Below are 22,197 nucleotides of genomic sequence, written 5' to 3'. Positions count from 1 at the left end.
GAGGAGGAGAGTAATGCCTGGTGGAAGGTGAAGGAGGTGATTGGGTTAAAATACCAGGAAAAGGCTGGAGGTGAACATCAGGAGACAGTTGAAATGAAGAGTCATGAGAAGGTGTAGAAGGCCCGACAGGTGGTAACTAGCAAGATAGAGAAGGAACGAGAGGGCATGCTTGGCCCCAGGCTGGGGGCAGAGGTGAGATACCAACCTTAATGGGCCACCCCCATCGTAGAAGGAGTAACATACCGTTGGCATGGCATCAATGAGGAGCAAGACATCAGTAATAGTAGAGAGGTTGTGTAGAGGGACACAATGATATGGCCTTCTGAAGACTTCCTACGAAAACCTGGAACAAAAAGACTGGTTGCCTCTGTCTAAAAGTTGAAGATCAACTCCACTGGTACTTACAGCTCATGGCAGAAACACAGTGGCAACCTACAGGTGCCACAAGGAAGACTACAGTTTGTTGTAGTCTACCACCAACAAGAGACCAGCCTGAAGTACTTTGGATACTGCAAGTGAATAGGACTACCCCAAACCATTGTGAACTTTAGAATGAAAACCTTGCACTGTTGGAACGGTTGAAAAAAGACATTGGGCTTCATCACAAGCCCGGTGGTAACCGGGCTGGTAAAATCGGCAGGTTGACGCTGGATTTGTGAATTTTACAGGCACCCGACTTCCTGGTAACACCGGGGTATTCTGACCCCGGCGGCTAGAAAGTCAGGCGCTGGTAATTCTGTAGGTCCCCATCCCCATAGAGTCCCTTAGGATGGAAGCACCGGCACCGTTAATAACGGTGCAGGCGCTTCTGTGAAATTCTGCTGGCAGGTGCCGTTCTGCCTGCCAGGTCTGACCCTGGCAGGTGGGATGGCACCCGCCCGCAGAGTCATAGTGTACCGGTCCAGAAACAATGTTGCCTATAGGCTTACCGGCACCGTTGTTTCCAGACCAGCACACTCATAATGAGGCCCACTGTATCTTTTGCGTTTTAACCAGGGGAAGATTTTTATTGTGTGTAACTATAATCTGTGCTAAACTCTGATTGCGTTTGGTCTGTCCGTGGATTCACATGACTAACTGATAGATTGTGTCAGAAGTAGAATCCACATGGACTGTTCTGGAAGCTGTTTCAACATACTTTTTCAGTATGGTGAAAGAGCTTGCAGAATATCCATAGTACCAATGAAGGCCACTATGACCCAGCATGGCTGGATTTATATAGTGTGGACAATGTGGGTGTTCCACAAATACGTTAAGCCCTTTTTTCCACAGGTTTTGGAAGTGAGCTAATTTAGGAGACCTATGAAGCACTTTGCCCCAATTTAGCCTTGATGAAGGACAGTTTTGAAGTGGGGGCTGGTGTGCTTAACCGAGATTATTGTGGGGTGGAGGATGTATGTTTGTTTAAGCATATTTCTGACATGTTCATAATCCGGGAGGGGAATCACATAGCTTATTTGATCTGTGAAGTGTACCTTCCCACCTAACATGAAGAATTCAAAGAGACAGAGCAGATGGAAAGTGGTGAAGCCGGGTTTAGGTCTTCTTATTTACTTCAGGGATCCCTTAGAGAAATGATCAGAGTCTGGACTGGAGTACCGAGAGAGATCTGTTAGACTCTTTAGGCAAGTACGTACCTGAGCCTGATGGTACAGGGACATCCACACCATAGCTTATGTTAGACCAGATGAATGATCCCTCACTGCAAAGCAGGCTGCTTTTGAGACCATTGTTTCTGCAGAGGAGGGTTGATTATTGACCAGCCCCTGTTTTGTAGAGCAAAGGGATCTTACATACAGAGTAATTAATAATTTGGTGAAAAATAGGCAGAGTAGATATCAGTTGGTGGTAACTTGCATTTCAAGAAAGCTGTTCTTGATCTGGCCCACTCCCATCTTTCAGAAGGACATGAAGGGTTTGCAAAGTGCGACAAATCCTTGGATGTTGTCACTTCTCCCTGAGGGGGAGCCCCTTCCCATGAGGCCTTTGAGGTGAGGCTGCTACCTGATAGTCCCCATGCAGGTGGTACTCAGCAGGAGGATCACATGTGGGGGAATCCTCTCATGAGAACAGGGACGACTAGCCAGGGAAAACGCATCATGTGTCATGTACATAATAGTAGCAGTAGCGAGACAAGATGGAATCAGCTACACATTAAAGAGAGCTCTAAGGGAAATACTGGGACAAGGAGGAGGTACAGAGGTATGAAGAGCGATCCTGAAAACACTATGGAGCAGTCTAGTGTTTCAAGAGTACTGATTGGCCAATACAAAATAGAAGAGGGAAACCAAGCTAAAAGTCAGATCCTCCCAGGAGGCTCTATGAGCCGGAGGATGTCCAGTGTGGAGCAGAGAGGAAGCCACTGACCGGGAAGGGAGAACAGAAGAAGTGGCGTCCTTACCCAGTCTTCAGTACCCTGGCCGACCAGAGAGCTGTAAGATTGTAAGTTCGACAGAGCAGAGCTTTCAGTCTGCACAGTGGTGGATAGACTCGCCACCTGACCAGCACCAACCGCTGCAGAGCCATCGCAGTAGTCACGCAGGCAGAGGGAGAGTGCAAGAAGCCGAGCAGAGAAACAGAAGTGCTTGCATCCGGCAAACAAGATGTGTCTGAGACCAGTGGCGTAACACAAAATGTGGGGGCCCCCCTGCGAGCCATGCTGAGGGGGCCCCCCCAACTCAGCAACAAATCACGGGTCATGCCACACTCTGGGCCAGCCTAGATTGTCACGCTTGCGCAATATACACAAACGTGCTGCTGAAGGGGTATGCCACACACTGCACTAAGAGAAAGATATAAATATGTATTTTAATGCAATATACAGCACACTTTCTGAGAAAAATTGACTATAACGCCACAGTGTTTGCAATTGTTTTGTAGGGTAACACTGTTCCAATACATGTAAGTCACCAACAGTGCACAGGAACATTAATGCTTTGCTATTAAAAATACCATGCCACAATGAAAACAGGTCCAAATAGCTGCACAATGTAGGCCAGTGTAGACACATAATAACATTACAGTAAAGCATGCCAGGCCACATTTAGAAATACCTAGACTGGTTGCACCAAAATGCCAGTCAAAGCAATAACACTCATCAAGAAGAGAGCACACATTAAAGCCTGCATCTCCGCAGCCTCTACCAACACGGCCAAACTCTTTAAAATCTGCAAGGAACTGGTCAATCCTGTCGTGGTCTCTTCCGCTCTTGTTCCCTCCAAGGCCCTCTGTACGGCTCTCCGCTAAATCTCAGGACATCCTGTCCTCTATCTCCTCTCCCTCTCCCTCTTCCACTCTCAGCCCCCATCGGCCATCTCTACCTCTCCCCCTCCATTTTCTTCTTTGTCTCTGACAACACCTGACAAGGTTTCTAGACAAGTCCGATCTATGAAAGCGTTGTCTAAACAGGTGCTCCCCTGCTCCTCCAGAACCATCAAGGACCATATTGACACCTTTGCTGCAGCCTTGGCCAATTTTTGTAATCACTCTTTAGCCACTGGAATGTTCTCCTCTCCCCTTAAGCACTCCCTTGTGCACCCACTCCTCAAGAAGCCATTTGCTGATCCTACCTGCCCGGAAAACTATTGCCCAATCTCCATCACCCCTTTCTTGGGCAAACTCTTGGAAAAGCTTGCCGTCTCCCAGCTTACTCTCTACACTGAATATGTTGGTTATCTCCATGACCAGCAGTCTGGCTTCAGAGCTGCCAGAGGCATTGAAACTGCTCTCCTGAACACCCGTGAAGATCTGCTCTCTAACCTTGATTCTAGCATTCCTTCTATCCTCACCCTCCTTCTTTCCTCTGCTTTCAACACGGTCAACAACGCCATCCTGATCAATCGACTCTGTGAGAACCTGGGCATCACAGACCAGGCTCTGGAGTGACTGACCTCCTTCCTCTTGGATCGCCCCCGCCCTCCCAGGTCCAAACTGGTCCCAATCTCTCTGCCACCTCTCTCTACCTGTCACGTTCCCCAGGGCTCTATACTCTCACCCTGGTTTTTCAACCTCCACTCAGCCCCTTTTCCCACCTGATCTCTACCTTCTCCTCAAACTTTCAGTGTTATGTGGATGACTCAGCTTTCCTTCAGGCTCCCCTCAGCCTCTTCTACTCTCTCTCTCATTCCTGAGAGTCTATCCGCGATTCAGGATTGGTGCGCCTCCAACGATCTCTGCCTTAATGCCAATAAGACAGAGATCCTTCTCATTGGCACCCTGGTAACAGCCTTCCCTCTCTCACTCTGGCCGTCCGCCTTGGGCCCTCTTTCTTCACCTTCCTGCGAGGCAAAAACCTTGGTGTCATCGTCTATGCCACTCTCTCATTCTCTCCTCACATCTCGGATGTCACCAAGAAGTTCCACTACAATCTGCTCCTCCTCAAAGGGACTCTTCCCTTTCTCACTTTCCACCAGAAGCACACTGTCTCCAGAGCCCAGGTTCTCATTAGGCTGGACTGCTACAATAGTCTCTTTCTCATTTTGCCTTCCTCTACTCTCCGTCATCTGCAACTAATCCAGAACAAGACTGCAAGACTTTTCATTGGCCTCAAGCCCAGGGATCATATCTGTCCAGCCCTGAAATCTCTCCACTGACTCCCGGTGGCTGCAAAGATCAAGTTCAAGACCCTTTGCATTGTCCACAAGTCTTTCTGGGTTAGGGGCCCGCACTACATCCAACGCTCTCTTCCAAAATACCTTCCTTCTCGAGCCCTTCGCTCAGCTACCTCCAACTCTCGAAGGGTTAGATGCCTCTCCAGGCAGATAGTGGGGGGTAGATCTCTCTCCTCTGCTGGTGCCTCCCTCTGGAATGGCCTCCCTGCCCCTTCAAACTTGAGCCAGACCATCTGAAGTTTCGGAAGCAGCTCAAAACTTTCCTTTTCTCCTCTGCTTTCTCTCTCTTCCTCCCCTGCTGACCTACCTGTCTGCTGCGTTTCTGACCAGTTGCTTGCATACCCTCAGAGTCTGTATGAGTCCAGGCTCTTTCTTGATCGGTCCCCCTTACACTGTCTCCGTGCCTATCATGCACTTAGGGGCTGTAACTGTAACCCTGCAGCCCCTTGTTCTCCTTGCACTACCCATACCTGCGCTGCCCTGGCTGCACTTACTCAGAGCATCGCAGCCCTGTTTTCCCATCCCTCTCCCTTGCACTTCCCCCCTCCCTTTGCTCTTGGACCTCTCGTTCTCACAATGACACAAGGCCTAGAGAGATTGTTTGTCTTGTCCATCCACTATCTTCCCTCCCTTGTCTTGTCACGCATAGAAACACTTGTGTACAGGCGCGTTATAAATGACTTTTATCATATCATTTTATCACAAAGGCCCAGAAAAATATACAATGCCGCAATAAGAAATGGCTAGACTGGCAGGACCCAAATGCTAATCTAGCCAGGTAATTACACTTAGCAGGACTGCTTTATCAGAAATTCCCAGTTAAAAGAAAGTCATACCAAACTGAGGAATGAATAGACTGGCTGCACCAAAATGCTTCTCTAACCACTAATACCACATATCATGCCTGCTTAGCCTGGACATGGACAACCATTATGATTTATTGCACAATCCCGCCCCCCACTCATCCCCTTTCCCTCCCACCTCCCCCCCTAACCTCCTAAATCAGCTCATTGGCCAAGAATTACCTCCACGTCCCTCTTCCTTGTCCCAGAGCTTACGTATGAGGCTCCTTGCCTCATCGGTAAGTACTGGGATGAGGAGGAGTGGGACTAGGAGTAATGAAGATCACATGTAGCTAAGTCAGGCATTACCTCCATGTACCTCTACCTCATCCCAGTACTTGTTTAGGAGGCAGAGTACACAAGTACTGACTTATACATAAGTACTGGGACGAGGAAGAATAGGGCTAGGAGTAATCAAGGCATTAAACACAAGTAGTGGCACAACACCATTGAGTTGACTAGGCTTCAGCACTCCCCCCCACCCCCTGATATTTTGAGCTATGTTGACTCGACCTGGCTGACCTTTAGAGCAGTTGCCAGACAGAACGGGACACATATGTTAACTTGGGTTTTACTGTTAATAAGGGCCCAGCAATTACCAACGTAAAGCATTTCACTGTTTGTACCTGCATTTAAATGCCACATTTTTTAGGCAATTGAAATCGCGATGTGGGTCAGGTACTTGCATGCCAGGGGAGTGATTGGAAGGGTAGAGAGGGAATAGGAGACTTAAAGGAGAGAGTTAACTGCTTGTAACATTGAAGCTGCACTAGAATAGTCTCATTAAAACACGTAAAGAAGTTAGATGCCCCCACACAAATAAGTTTGCCCCTCCTCACCACCGTAAAGTTAGCGTTTCTCCAAACATTTGAAGGGTTAGCCCCCCGAAATGCAGGTTTTGTTGTGCCCCTGTACACACACACCATTCACCATATACACACCCAGCCATCCATACATTTAAGTGTGCACTCTTTCACCATACATGCACACCCAGGCAGCCATCCATACATTTAAGTGTGCACCCTTTCACCGTACACGCACACACGCACACCCAGCGACCCATACATTTGTGTGCACCCTTTCACCATACAGTCACACAGACAGCCACCTATACATTTACGTGTGCATCCTTTCACCATACACTCACACACGCACATGTCATGGGGTTGAGGGGAGCCCTATTACTTCAAAAAGAAATTGGGGCTCATTACGGGTCCGGCGGTAACTGTGCCGGCGGGTTGCCACCAGCCCTGTAACAAATTACCAGCGCCTGACTTCCCGGTGCCACCGGGCTCTTCCAAGTCCGGCGGCCGGGAAATCAGGCACCAGTAATTTCGGTAATCCCCATTCCCGTCGAGTCCCATAGGACTCCATGGGATTGGGGACACGGAAGCACCAGCACCGTTGCTAACGGTGCCGGTGCTTCTGTGACGGGTCTGCCTACCATGGCCGCTGTGGCCAGCAGGGTCAGTCCTGTCAGGCACAGCGGCCCCAGCAGGTAGACCTGTAATATGCAGGTCCGGAAACAATGGTGCCGGTAAGCTTACCAGAACCGTTGTTTCCGGGCCAGTATGGTCACAATGAGCCCCATTGTTTCTTCTTGAAGTTACTATAACTTCATTAAGAAATTATTCAGTTAAGGAGCTAACCATAACGGCAATAATTTCTTTATGAAGGCAGAGTGACTTCAAAAATAAACTATTTATTTTTGAAGTCATAGGGCTCCCCACCACCCCATGACATGCAGCCCTCCAGCCTAGGGTCTTCCATGTCATGGGTTGGGGGAAACCCTCAACCTTCAAAAAGAAAGTTTCTTTTTGTAGTCACTCTGCCTTCATAAAGAAATTATTTCTGTTGCAGAAAATATTTCTTTATTAATTCAGAGTGAATTCAAAACGAAACTAATCTTTTTTTGTTGAGAAAAAAAAATATTTTAATTTTTTTTTTCCAAGTGTGGCCCCCTCCCAGGTCATGTGCTGGCGGGGCCTCCCGCACCGCGGGAGTTGCGGGGGCCCCTGTTACGCCAGTGTCTGAGACCCAAAAGATACAAGGGCTGTTGGGGGAAGAATGGACTGCAAGAGAAGCTCAGAACCCGAGGTCGAGGACCCATACATAACTTTAAAAACTGCCTTAAGTAATCTGCAACACGATATAGTACATATCAGGGTAATGAACCAGGTCTATCACCAACAAAATATACAGAAGGGAGAAGGGTCTGGAGCCTGGAATGGAAGGAAGGGGTTATCACAATCAGTCTTCCTCATCGCATTACCTGGCAAGGAAGTAGACCAGGTCTTCCAGCTTGGGTCTGGGACTCATACCTAAAATAAGAAACTTGAGAAAGGCCTTAGGAAGGGAGTCATTCCTCCAGCCTTTGTGAACTGTAACAAAGAGCCTGGGAATGGCCAGGGGAAGGGAGTCATTCCCCAACCTTTGTGAACTATGGCCTGAGAAAGGCCCAGGGAAGGGAGTCATTCCCTCTACTACAGTGAAACTGCATGGTAGGAGAGACCACAGTAAGGAAGCGATACCCCCTGGTGTTGTGTACTGTGAAACCAAGAGAGATCAGGGGAAGGAAGACATACCCTTGGGTGTTATGTACCATGAATCCAAGAGAAATCAGGGGAAGGAAGCCGTACCCCCTGGTGTTGTGTGCCATGAAGCCAAGAGAGATCAGGGGAAGGAAGCCATATACCCTGGTGTTGCGTACCATGAAACCAAACAGGAGTAGGCCCGGGGAAGGGAGTCATTCCTCTGGCCCTGTGAAAGTGTTGAGAACACGACACCTTGAGAAGAGAGACATTCTCCAGGAACCCAATAGTGAAGAAAACTATGGGCAATAAGGAATTACTTTTTCTTTGGAACTTTACTTTTGGAATTGGAACTGAGAACTTTACAGCATCACAAACTAGAACTTTGTTTTATATTCTGTAAAGGAACTGATACTTGGGGAAGGGAGTCATTCTCTCTGGCAAAATTCTCACCTGTAAATGGAACTATAATCCATTGTCCCGAAGAAGGGAGCCATTCCTCTGGACCAAGAAGATCCACTACCCGTTAGTAATAGTTACAAGTGTGATGGACAGAATTAGGTCTTTTGACACACAACAGTGGACTCTTCCAATTTACATGGACATTCTTACAGAATTCCTAGTTCATTATACGAGGCAGGGAAACCCCTCTTAGAGTTAGGGAGGGATAGTTTTTCTCTTTATTTTGATTGAAGACAAGTTTATGCAAATAATCATGCCATCATGTGTGTCAGTCTCCTCCTTCTGCACCCTTCATAAAACACAGGAACATGTCCTTAATCTGTTATTATGGCCAGGGATCCAAAACCCAAAGACTTGTAGGAATGATGTGGTTAAAACTCCCCGGAAACCATTACCTTTTATTTATGTTCCCTTCTCTGGGATTGGAATGGAATGGTAGGTACCATGAGTCTGTTAAAGACCATGGAATCACTATATCTTAGTCCTATTTGATTATCCTGCATGCTATCCTTAGGCCTCCCCAATACATCTGAACACCATACAGCACATCTTGAAACAGCCAGTTACATACTTACTGGGAGGGATTCTCAAAATAAATAAAAATGTGTTGCAAATAAAAACTCTCTGGACCTCCATCAAGTTAGCTTAGTGAGGCTCTTCAGCTGGAGTCTAAAGAACATTTTCCAGAAATTTGATTTGGCGACTGTGAGTCATTGGCACAATATACTATGCTGTGTCCTCTTACTGCACAGAATCCACCCCAGCTTCCTCCAGGTTCTCTCAATTCGGACTTCAACTGGCACATGATAGAAAACTTCATGATGTCCTGATATTTTGAAAGATGGCTATGAAGGACAAGATGTCTGGGAAGGAGTAACCCCAGATTTTGTGTGAACAACCTGAGAGAGAGTCTGATTTATCCAGAATTTTACATAACTATGTATATAGATAGACCCAGATTTTCTGAAACACATATTGGATCAAGAAGTGAAACTAAAGAGGTTTACAGTAGTAGATCTTGTCACGGTCTTACTTCTGACATTGGATAATAAAGTGATGACCAAGTGACATGGACCGTATTGGGTCACTCATTTGCTCATTGTCTTCAACTATGTAGAACAGAAGGAGTAATGCCAAATGTCCTCCCATGTAAACTGGTTCAAAGCCTAGTGCAAATCAGAGGAGTCATGTTTGATGGCACATCTGGAGTCTGGGCAGTGGGATATAATCTCAACAACATTAAATACTCTAATGGGACCTTCCTCCAAAACAGATGCAAGATCTACAGATCTTACTAATGCAATTTGCTGATTATTGTAACTGGGCCAACTACTTTGCAAACTATTTCAAAACACCTCCAGGGAAATCAGTCATATTACAAGCCATTCAACTACACAATGCTCTTTGGAAAGCCATGGAAAATTAGGTAAAGAAGATGCCTAACACGAACATCAATATACCCTTACAAACCAGTAGTCATCCCTGATTGCGCTCATATCTAATAGCATTTTAAAAAGAACATGAAATCTGCCACTTTGATGCCTATCTCATGGCAAGAATCAATGAGATGATTGAGAGATTTGGACTGGCAAGACACACATTAATCAATATGGCATTTTAGGCTGACATTGAACATCCATGACTGAGGTGTTATGGTGAGATCTCATTGTTGAAAAATTATCTGGAGCACATGGCTGGGGAGTGAGTAAAAGTAGAATGTTGCATTGCGCTTCTGTGTTCCGGGAGACACATGTCTCATGTGGTGACCGAAACTGTTAAAAAGAGAGCAACATGTTGAAGCCAAGTGTCCTGAAGAGACAAGAGATGGCCCCCATTGGAGTAAGGCCCTGGAAATTGCAGAGACCAATGATCAGGTAGTGGGAGAGAGTTGACCTAAAAGTTGATTGGCATGCTTCTTCCGCTATATGTACCATACAGCTTTATTTCGGTTAACATTGAACCATAAATCTATGTAGAAATGACATTATAAAAATTACAATCAATTTTCCCTACAACATTGTTAAAATCTAAAAATGTAAAGAGCGAAAGCAAAAATTCAAAGAGAATAAAATATTTACAATCGTTAAACTTCTTATGTATATTCAAACAATCGCCAATCATATAACAAATGTGTCATTAAAAATTATATTGTTGCTTAAGTTAAATAAATCAACTAAGCTCTAAGAGACTAGATTTCATTGGGCCTCATTACACGGACGGCGGTAAGGGTTAACGGTCACCGTTAATGGCAACGGTGATCGTTAACCCTTACCGCCGTACTACGAGGTCCCTTTGCGGGTTGGAGGAATTAACGCCTGCTTCTTGCAGGCGTTAAGTACCAACCCGCTAAGGGACCTCGGAGCTAATTACGGCACTGCAAAATTGCGGTGCCGTAATTAGCGCCTTCCCCATTCCCATAGAGCCCTATGGGGCAGAAATGGGAATGGGGAAGGGCAATGGCGGAAGGGGGATTTACCGCCCCTCCAACCTTGGAATGGGGCGGTAAATCCCCTTTCCGCCAAGGTGGTGCCGGTAATTTACCGGCATGGTCCAGGGTGCTAATAGCACCCTGGATTACCGCCTTCCGTGTAATGAGGCCCATTATCTCTGTCAGATCAAAATATTGTACATGTGTATTTAAAAAGCTGAAACTATAGAATAAAATGAAAATAGCCTCATTTTACAATAATTATTTGTTGATATCTCCAGGCTTCTACAAGATAGCTAGATACTGCATAAACCCTAGAAACACATTTTGGTTTTTTACAGAAATTAAGAACCACAAGTACTGTGTAAATATCATTGCATTTAAAGAGTAAGTGACTCAAATGAGGGCAGAAAAACATGAAATGATATACATGCTCCTTTGCACAGCCAGACATGGAACAATTAACATTTTCCTCGGCCATCCAATTCTTAGTAAATAGTTTTGATTGGAGAGTACCCAAATGCAATTTTACAGGGATCTCTCCACAGGTCTAGTAGTACAAGTAAGACATTGTTCTAAGCCTAGGGTACTTGGGTTGCACAATTATATTGGAAAAAGGCTTTTAGATTTGTTATGATGTAGTGAGCCCAGCTATGCCCATTTCCAATATACAGACATTACAGTTTGGTGATTATCTAAAATCAGGGTTTCCAGGGCAAACCAAGAGCCACTTAATACAATCGTCAGTAGTACCGCCTTTACATGCTTGTTAAAACATCTCTCATTGCCCTCTTGTACACCCCCAGTTGCGAACAGATCTATAATTTAATCAGAAATAAAACTGGCTTTAGTTGAGGAAGGTAAGCAAAATATCACTCTCGCCACAGTGAAGGTGATTGATGGTAGACCCAGCAATCTTTTAAACAAAATGTTTTCACTAACCTTGAGTGTGCTGGTCAATTTGGAGCTGGCCTCAAAGCTTGGCAGCGTACAACAAGGCTGAGAGGGCTTAGGCCATATAATCCTCCATTGTAGCTTCAATGGCCATAGTACCAAATGTTTTTGAAAAACCAAGACGAGCACCAATATTTCTATTCATTGTTAGATTACTTTTTGGAGCTGAGAGCTCCATGGACCAGCCGTATCAAAGCAGACAAAATAATCATACAATTCCAAATCTAATTCAATGTCTAAAGGAGGAAGTGGTTCCTTAAAACAGGAAATTATTTTAGTTTTTGAAGCATTGATGCTTTGCTTTTATTCCTTACATAATGATGCAAATTGATCAAAAGTAGTTTTAAGGCCTTGGGATGTAGGCAATAAATATGTGTTGTCTGCAAAAGTCAGGATATTAATACTTTCGTTCCTAATAAAAGGGGCATTCTTTTTTCAAAAAGGGATCTAGCAATGCCTTAAATAAAAGGGATAAATAAATGACGTACCCCTGTCTTACCCCTTTTCTGACACACAAATCTTTTGTTAACTCACCCTGAGGGTCACATCTCATTGTAGCAGAATTATGAGTATGTAATGATTGAATACACATGATGAAAAGGGGTGAGAGTCCTGAAGCGTACAAAGTGTTACATTAAAGTGGGGGGTGGAAATATAGCCCCGGAGTGACAGAGATGGAGAGGCCATGCAAGGCCCCTACTATGAGAGTGAAGCTGGCTAAGTTGGAGTCCCATTGAAATATAAAAGCCAATACAAAACATTGTTTTCTGATATAAGGCCTAGAGAATGATCAAAAATTGGCCTATTTCAACTTTAGTAAAATAAAAAGACGCCGAGTTGAAGGAGAGTGTGCCGTAGAACTGTATTATTGTAACTGTGTCCAATAGAGGCAAACAAAAACAAATGTAGTGCGGTAGCTGCTGATTTTGTGTAAACTGGGAAAAGGCACCTTTGGCAGATGTAAAACTGCAGCAGGTCATGTGGAAAGAAAAGATACCTTTGAAGCACTGCACATTTGGAAGATAAAAAGTAGGAATGATGCCTGTTATTTAAGAAATAAAGTGACAGATTGCATTTATCAGGAATAAAGAGACTTAGGGGGTAATTCATAGAATCCAGCGCACAAGTGGCGCACGCGGCTGGCGCACAGTGTGCGCGTGCGAATCCCTGCGCCAGCCGCGTGCGCTAAAATGCATTTCCGCGCACAGCGTATTCATGGATTCCAGCCACCAAAACCAGCCGTGGCGCACAGTGGCACAGCGACCCTGCAGCAGTGCCAGTTACGCCCCCAAGAACGCCTCTCGCGCAGGGAAAAGCCATCAAAATACCCAATCCAGCGCAAAGGGCTGCGCTAACCCTGTACCAGCACAGCAAGCGGGCTACGTGTATCACTGGGGTGCGCGGGAAATACCTCACGCGATTGGCCCCGTGCGAGCAGGGTACGCGTATTTCAGGGGTGCGCGGGAAGTTCCACACGCGATTTCAACATGGTACGTGTATTTCAGGGGTGCGCGGGAATTACCACACGCGAATGGGCCCGTGCGAGCAGGGTACGCGTATCTCAGGGGTGTGCGGGAAGTTCCACACGCGATTCCATCAGGGTACGTGTATGTCGGGGTGCGCGTGAAGTTCCACACGCGATATCAGCAGGGTACATGTATTTCAGGGTTCAGGGGAAGTTACACAAGCGATTTCCGCAGGGTACGTGTATATCAGGGGTGCGCGTGAAGTTCCACACACGATATCAGCAGGGCACGTGTATTTCAGGGTGCAGGGGAAGTTACACATGCGATTTCTGCAGGGTACGTGTATTTCAGGGGTGCGCGGGAATTTCCACACGCGATTGGGCCCGTGCGAGCAGGGTACGCATATCTCAGGGGTCCGCGGGAAGTTCCACACGCGATTCCATCAGGGTATGTGTATTTCAGGGTGCGGGGGAAGTTCCACACGTGAAATCAGCAGGGTACGTGTATTCCAGGGGTGCGCGGGAAGTCCCACACACGATTCCATCAGGGTACGTGTATTACAGGGGTGCGCGGGAATTTCCACACGCGACTGGGCCCGTGGGAGCAGGGTACGCGTATCTCAGGGGTGCGCGGGAAGTTCCACACGCGATTCCATCAGGGTACGTGTATTTCGGGGTGCGCGTGAAGTTCCACACGCGATATCAGCAGGGTACGTGTATTTCAGGGTGCAGGGGAAGTTACACACGCGATTTCCGCAGTGTACGTGTATTTCAGTGGTGCGCGTGAAGTTCCACACGCGATATCAGTAGGGTACGTGTATTTCAGGGTGCAGGGGAAGTTACACACACGATTACATCAGGGTACGTGTATTTCAGGGGTGCGCGGGAATTTCCACATGCGATTGGGCCCGTGCGGGCAGGGTACGCGTATCTCAGGGGTGCGCGGGAAGTTCCATGCGCGATTAGCCTGGGTACGTGTGTTCCGGGGTGCCGGGAACTTTCACACGCGATTGGTGAAAATCCACGTGTGTTCTGTCATCACGTGCAATTAGGGAAACACCTGCGCGCGTCACGTCACAGACGCGCTCACGCGCTAAGGGCCTTTGGTCCAATTAAATCGCATATGCGTGCTCCCGTGCATACGCGCTAAGGGCCTTTCCTCGAATTACACGCTGACGTGCAGATTTTTCACGTGCCAAATCACTCCGTATCAAGCTGGCCACGCGTAAGCACACGGAAGACCACGCTCCTGCCCAGAAGGCCGAACTACTGCCCCCCAGAGCCCCGAGCACGCTCCCACATGCCATCTGCTGCTGCCTGACTGCCTGCTGCCCACGCGCACTGCCATTTGCTGCCTGCACATCAGCGAGGGGTGCTGTTGCTGTGACCACCCCTGCTGGAACCGAAGACTCCCGACTGGGATTCCATCGCTCCACAGCCCAGCCCCAGGACCCAGTTGCCCACCCACTCCTGCCTCTGGGGTTGTCATGTCGGGGCAAACACCATCTGTGACCACTAACAACCCCCGGCCAGAGAGGCAGAGGGGCACCAGCTTCAGTGCCACCGAAGTTGGTGTCCTGGTGGAGCAAGTCCTGGGGCAGTATGATGCCCTCTTCGGAAGTTCCCGCGCCGACAAGGAAGGACGGACTCGGATCTGGACTGACATCATGACTGCCATCAACGCGGAGGGGGTGGCAGTCCGTGACTTACAACATGTCAGGAAGCGCTGGGAGGACTTCAGGTCCAGGACCCTGAACAAGGCCCGGCGCCTCTTGAAGGCAGCGGATGCCAAGGGGCGCCGGGGCCACTTGTCGGAAGAACAGATGAGGGTCCTGGAACGCATATCCCCAGCGCTCCACGTCCAGGTCCTTGAGAAGCAGACCCGTCTGGAGTCGAGCGGTGAGTGTACATGCATCCTGATTGTGATAAGTGCGTGTGGTGATTATTCAGTAGTGTGCAGGTTGCACATCTGTTTGTATGGGGTCGAGTATGGGTGGGGGTGTACAGGGCCGTGGGGCTGACACATGCGAGGGCTGTAATGTGTGAGACATGGATGGTGCTTGTGTGTGTAGGCTTGCATGCCAAATGCAGTTGTGTGGGCACACATGTTTGGATGAATGTGTATGTAAGTAGACATGTCCGTGATGTCACGCATGTATGTTGTTTTCGGCTGCATGTATCAGCACTGTGTACATGTGCATGTGTGTGTATTTGACAAGGGTGCAACAGTGATGCAACATGGATGCATGTGACAGTGGTATGTGGAAGCCTGATTGGCAGATGTGACATGGATGCCCGTCTGAACAGTGCGACACTTGGCAGAGGTGTACACTTGCATGCAAGTGTGGTGGTGTGTGTACATGTGTGTTGCACTTCCTGTGTTGCATGTGATGTCTGGCTCACCTTTGGCTGCCCATGTGTTTGTATGTGTATGGATGGTGGTGGCAGTTGCGATATGGCTGTGGTATGGCTCATGTGTGCGAGTTGTAATGACATGTGTGTTGGGGATTGTGATGACATGTCTGAGGTTTGCCAATGCCACTCATGTACAACTGTCATGTGTGTTTGTGTCCATTGTACAGTGCCCTGATGCCTGTGTTTTGTTTCTCCCTGTCTGCAGCGTCAACTGATGAAGAGGGCGGAGAAGGTGCTGTGGAGCACAGCAGCGGGGATCCGACCGCCAGCCGGAGACGCAAGGCCCGGCTGTAACGCTCACCTGATTCCCGCAGAGGCACCGGTCTTGACTGGGCGAATACCGTATCTTCAAAGGTGATGTGTAACACACGGTTGGCTCTTTGGGCTGGACTTCTGTGCACTGTATGTCTGACTCGAAGAGTAAGATGTCTTAGGTAAGTGAACGCCGAGCTCTCCATCTGCCTCGGGGCAGGGTGCCGTAACTAGTTTCTTCACTGGATAAGGGTGCAGGCCTCTTGACCTCAGAGGATTGCTGTCCGTCGTTTACTGCACGAACGGTAAGTTCCGAGTATTTCAAATGTCTTTAAAAGTCTTTTGTAATGATGTCTCTTGTTTTTCAGGGTTCCGGCGATGGCGGATGACGGGCTGAAGTGAGTTGAAGATGGAACCCGTGTGAGGAATAGAAGCGCCTGGAGGCACGTAAGTAAGCGCTTGTTGCCTGCTTCACGATGCGCACTAACTGTCCTTTTATCTTGCAGGTACAAGTTCGGAGCTGCTGAAGGGTGCCGGAATACCCACTGGGTTCGGCGTGGGAAGGAGTACTGGCACGTGAGTAATAAAGTTACCCAATGTCTTTAAACGCACCTTCTTTTGTCTTTCAGATGCGAGATGCAGCGCCGAAGGCCTCCGGAATGTGCGAAGAGTTGGTAAGCTTTTGTCTTTCAGATGCCGGAATGCAGTGCGAAGACCTCCGGAGCACGCGAAGAGTAGGTAAGCCTTTGTCTTTCAGATGCCGGAATGCAGCGTGAGGCGTTGGTGACAGCCGATGGACCAGGTAAGAGAAGCGCTGTCACTGAAGACCGTAATGCTAACCTGTTCTTTCTTGTCTTTATAGGTGTTGCTGAAGACTGGATTCAGGATGGTAAGCCTTTTTCCCTTAGGCCCAGGATCAGATGCAGAAGACACGGTGAGCGTTCTGCTGCAGAGGATGCAGAATAACGCAAAGCAAGATTCATCCATCGGGTGTGGTTTAAATAGCCTCCTGTAGTGCTTAGGTGTCTCCTTCCACAGCCTCGCCTAGGTAAGAAAAGAGTTCCTGCTTTCCAGAAGAGTTCCAGTGTTCTGAACCTAGGGAGTGGCTCCTGCCCCACCCAACAGGAAAAGTAGTCCCAAACAGAAGAGGACTAGAGGCTCAACTGGCAGGTAAGTAAGCAGCATGGTCTGCTGCAGGTAAGTCCACCCAAGCATTATGAGCCCGGCACTTCCAGCGCTGGGACTGGGCATATTTATGAGCCTGGTGCCACTGGCGCCAGGACAGGGTCCAAAAGGTCCCAATTGGGACTGATTGGCACTCGGAACCTGGGTTATGGGTCTGCTTCCAAGGGAGTTGGGTAAGTCCTGACCTTTTGGAAGCAGAGATCATGACAGCACCCCCCCTCAAGGCCCCTCCCAAACCGGGCTTCTCCGGGGGTTTGGGTTTGTCAGGAAATGTTCGATGGAATCTTTTGATTAGACGAGGAGCGTGGACATATTCTGCAGGTTCCCAGGATCTTTCTTGGGGGCCGTAGCCTTTCCAGTCAATTAGGTAAAATAGTTTAGATTTGGAGATCTTGGAGTCCAGGATGCTTTTGACTTCAAACTCGAGTTCTCCATCAACTAGGATAGGTTTTGGAGATTTAGTTAGTCGGGTTTGAGGTTGCACGGGTTTTAATAGAGAGACGTGGAAGACCGGATGTATCTTCATGTGAGGGGGCAAGTCCAACTTGACCGCTACTGGTTTTACTATGGTAGTGATGGAATAGGGACCAAGGTATCTTGGGTTGAATGTGCGTGGTCCTTTTAGAGGTAGGTATTTGGTGGATAACCAGACTTGATCTCCTACTTGATATTGGGGGGCTTCCTTCCGATGTTGATCTGCTCCTTTCTTGTATTGTTCCTTAGCCCTTTGAAGGTGAGAAACGGCTTCCTTAAAGGCTTGGGTGATTGTAGAATGCAGGTAGTCTACTGCTGGTGTTCCAAGATCTTGGAGTGGATCCAACTCCGAGGTTCGAGGGTGACTGCCGTATAGAAGAAAAAATGGGGTTTTCCCAGTTCCCGAGTGGACAGAGTTATTGTAGGCATATTCGGCTATCCAAAGGATATCTTTCCAAGTTTTTTCAGTTTGTTGCAGCATGCAGCGTAAATACTGTTCCAGAGTTTGATTGGTCCTCTCGGTTTGTCCGTCGGTTTGAGGGTGGTGACTGGTCGATAGTCTCACGTCAATTTGAGCCGACCGACAGCAACTTCGCCAAAAATGAGAAATGAATTGACTACCTCGATCCGAAATTAGAACTGAAGGAAAACCGTGCAGTCGGACGATGTTTTCGAGAAATTCTCGGGCCAGAGTTGTTGCTGTTGGCAAGCCTTTGAGTGGAATGAAATGCGCCATCTTGGAGAATAAGTCCACGATTACTAGGATCGTATTGTATCCGGAGCATGGAGGTAGATCGGTGATGAAGTCCATAGAAACGGTATGCCAAGGGCGAGGTGGGATGTCAATAGGGCGTAAGAGGCCGGCTGGTTTTTCCTTTTGACTCTTGTTTTTGGCGCATACTCCACAGGACATTATAAAGTCTCTGATATCTTTTTTCGAAGACGGCCACCAGAAGTAGCGCTTGATCTTTTCTGAGGTTTTGGCCATACCGGGATGTCCTTCCATTAAGGAATCGTGATAACAAGAGATTACCTTTTTCTGTAAATCTGTGCTGGGCAGGTATAATCGTTCTTGGAAATACAATAAGTTGTCCTTCACTGCAAAGTCCTTTCCCTGCAGATGCCAATTCTGTATGTCTGCTGGAGTTACAAGTTGCCTGGCTTTATCCTTAACTTCCTCTATGGATTGTGTGGCGATTACACCCAGAATTCTTTGTTCGGGAATGATAGGTACAGGTTTAGGGTTGATCAAGTGTTCTTCCACTCCCATCCGAGAAAGGGCATCAGCTTTACCGTTTTTTGTACCAGGTCGATAGGTAATTATGAAGTCAAACTCGGCAAAGAATAGTGCCCAACGGAGTTGTCTAGAGGATTGGGCTTTTGCGGTTTTCAAATATTGCAGGTTTCGGTGATCCGTAATCACAGTAACGGTGTGTCGGGCCCCCAGAAGATAATGCCGCCAAGCCTTAAAGGCAGAGTTGATAGCCAGAAGTTCCTTATCAGTAATAGTGTAATTGATTTCAGGAGGCGAGAATTTGCGGGACCAAAATGCCACGGGATGCAACTGATTGGTTACTGGGTCCTTTTGTGATAGAACTGCCCCCATGGCAAGGCTCGAAGCATCAGTTTCAACGATGTAGGGGAGTTCGGGGCGAGGATGTTTTAAAATTGGTGCAGAGATAAATTTAGTCTTCAAATTCTGGAAAGCTTGCTCCGCCTCGGTAGACCATTCAAAACGTTTGTTTTTCTTTAACAAGGCGATGATGGACTGGACTATTCGAGAGAATTCGGGGATAAACCTGCGGTAAAAGTTAGTGAAGCCTAACATGCTTTGAACACCTTTTACGGAGGATGGTGATGGCCATTTGAGAATTGCATCGACCTTCTTTGAATCCATACGCACTCAGCTAGGTGATAATATGAATCCCAAGAACTCAACTTCAGTCACGTTGAAAACACATTTTTCCAACTTGGCGAAAAGTTTGTGTTGACGCAATCTCTCGAGGACCATTTTCACGTTTTTCCGATGTTCAGATTCCAATGATGAATAAACGAGGATGTAGTCAATGTAAACAACAACACACACATCTATGAGCTCTCTGAGGACATTGTTCATAAAATATTGAAAGGCGGCCGCGGCATTGCAAAGTCCGAAGGGCATGACCTGATATTCAAATAGCCCATACTTGGTGCGGAAGGCCGTCTTCCATTCATCGCCCTCTTTTACTCGTACCAAGTGGTAGGCTCCTCTAAGATCCAGCTTTGTATATATGCATGCTTTTCTGACTTGGTCCAGGAGTTCAGGGATCAAAGGTAACGGATATCTATTCTTAACGGTGATCTGGTTCAGGGCACGATAATCTATACAAGTTCTAAGGTCCCCTTCTTTTTTTGGAACGAAGAACAAAGCTGAAGAAGCAGGGGACTTGGAAGGACGAATAAACCCATTCGCTAGGTATTGATCCAGGTATTGTCGGAGGTGAAGGTTCTCAGGCTCGGTGAGGGCATAAATTCTACTACAAGGAGGAGTAGATCCAGGTATCAGGTCTATCTGGCAGTCATAAGACCTATGAGGAGGTAGAGAGTTAGCCTGATCCTTCCGGAAAACATCTTGGAATTCTAGGTATTCGGGAGGTAACTGGGGAGTCTCCGAAGAAATTGCTGCCAGTGCAACACCAGGTGGAGGGTGACAAGTAGAGACACATTCTGGAAACTGAACCGTTCTTGCTCGCCAATCGATCTGAGGATTGTGTTTCTCTAACCAAGGTATTCCTAGAATGATCTGGAACTGAGGGGCCTTGATCACATCGAACACGATCTTCTCATGGTGTCCATCTTGACTTACTAGCGTCACTTCTTGAGTGGTATGCGTTACTGGTCCGGAGGCTATCTCCGTACCATCCACCATAGTAATGACGTCCTTTACAGCCTTGGGACAAAGAGTTAGATTCATCCTCAAAACCATTTCATGATCCACATAATTGCCGATGGCACCGCTGTCGACGTAAGCTTCAATCGCATGTAATCGATCTGGATGATCAGGGTTAATGAGGGCCATAGGTATCACGAAATGCGAGGTCACGGAACTGGTTTTAACGCTCGGCAAGAGGACCTCTATTCTTGTCGGGCGAGGTCGTTTCCCTGCTCAGAGTTTGTGACCTTGGTAACTGCAGCTCCTACTGCCTTCTTGGCTGGTTTCACCAGACAGTCTCGAAGAAAGTGCCCTGAGTTTCCGCAATAGAGGCATAATTGCAACTGTTTTCTCCTTTCCCGCTCCTTTTGTGTTAGTGGTCCTTTCAGGCCCCCTATCTGCATGGGTTCCCCGGAGTCTACTGCTTTGGAAGGAGTTGGTGGTTTGGAAAATACTCGAGCATCAAACTTGGAACTATCGGCCTTCCTGTTCTGCAGTCTGTGATCTATTTGAACGACTAAGTCTATATAGTCCGAACAGTCTTGCGGGGGATTCACTACTTGGGCTAACACATCTTTGAGCTCTCCACGTAGACCTCTATAAAACAGCGTAATCCTTTTGTCCTCAGGCCATTGAGTTTCCACTATCAGTCTGTTGAAAGACGCAATATAAGCCAAAAGGTCTTGATTACCCTGTCGCAACGAAAGAAGCTCATTGTCCAAGGCCTGCCCCTGTGAATGTCTTGCGAACAGTTTTTCCATACTGAGCTGAAAAGCTTGAAAATCATGGAGAACCGGATCATCTTGATTAACTAGAGGGATCGACCAGTCTGCCGCATTGCCACTAAGGTACGAAAGCATGAAAGCTACTTTAGCTTGATCAGTTGGAAAGGCTGCTGGCCGGCATAAGAAATCAACCGGCACTGATTAATAAATACTGCAAACTTCTTTGGGTCACCAGAAAATCGTTCGGGCGGAGCCAGAGGTACATTCCCAGGTAGGTTGATTTGCACTGGATTCATAGAGGATGTTGAAGGAAGATTTGCCCCTGATGCGGGTAATGGGGTCTGTCCGGCTTGTGACTGTAGCAATTGTCTAGCGAGATCGTCTGTTCGCTCCTTGGAAATAATCAGTTCCCTTCTTAGAGCGTTCGTTTCCTGACGGGCTGCATGCACTTCTGCTCTTAGTTCCCCAAGTAACTGGGCTAGCTGGTCGGTATCCGAGGTTTCCATAGCGCCTGGGCGGGAGTTTTGCGGTAGGCTTTGCGTTCTGTAACGCTCACCTGATTCCCGCAGAGGCGCCCGTCTTGACTGGGCGAATACCGTATCTTCAAAGGTGATGTGTAACACACGGTTGGCTCTTTGGGCTGGACCTCTGTGCACTGTATGTCTGACTCGAAGAGTAAGATGTCTTAGGTAAGTGAACGCCGAGCTCTCCATCTGCCTCGGGGCAGGGTGCCGTAACCAGTTTCTTCACTGGATAAGGGTGCAGGCCTCTTGACCTCAGAGGATTGCTGTCCGTCGTTTACTGCACGAACGGTAAGTTCAGAGTATTTCAAATGTCTTTAAAAGTCTTTTGTAATGATGTCTCTTGTTTTGCAGGGTTCCGGCGATGGCGGATGACGGGCTGAAGTGAGTTGAGGATGGAACCCGTGTGAGGAATAGAAGCG

The sequence above is a fragment of the Ambystoma mexicanum genome, chromosome 4q, assembly GCF_040938575.1.
Source record: "Ambystoma mexicanum isolate Mex_15411 chromosome 4q, UKY_AmexF1_1, whole genome shotgun sequence".
Taxonomy (NCBI): domain Eukaryota; kingdom Metazoa; phylum Chordata; class Amphibia; order Caudata; family Ambystomatidae; genus Ambystoma; species Ambystoma mexicanum.
The sequence above is the reverse complement of the archived record's forward strand: the minus strand, read 5'-3'. Positions refer to the sequence as shown.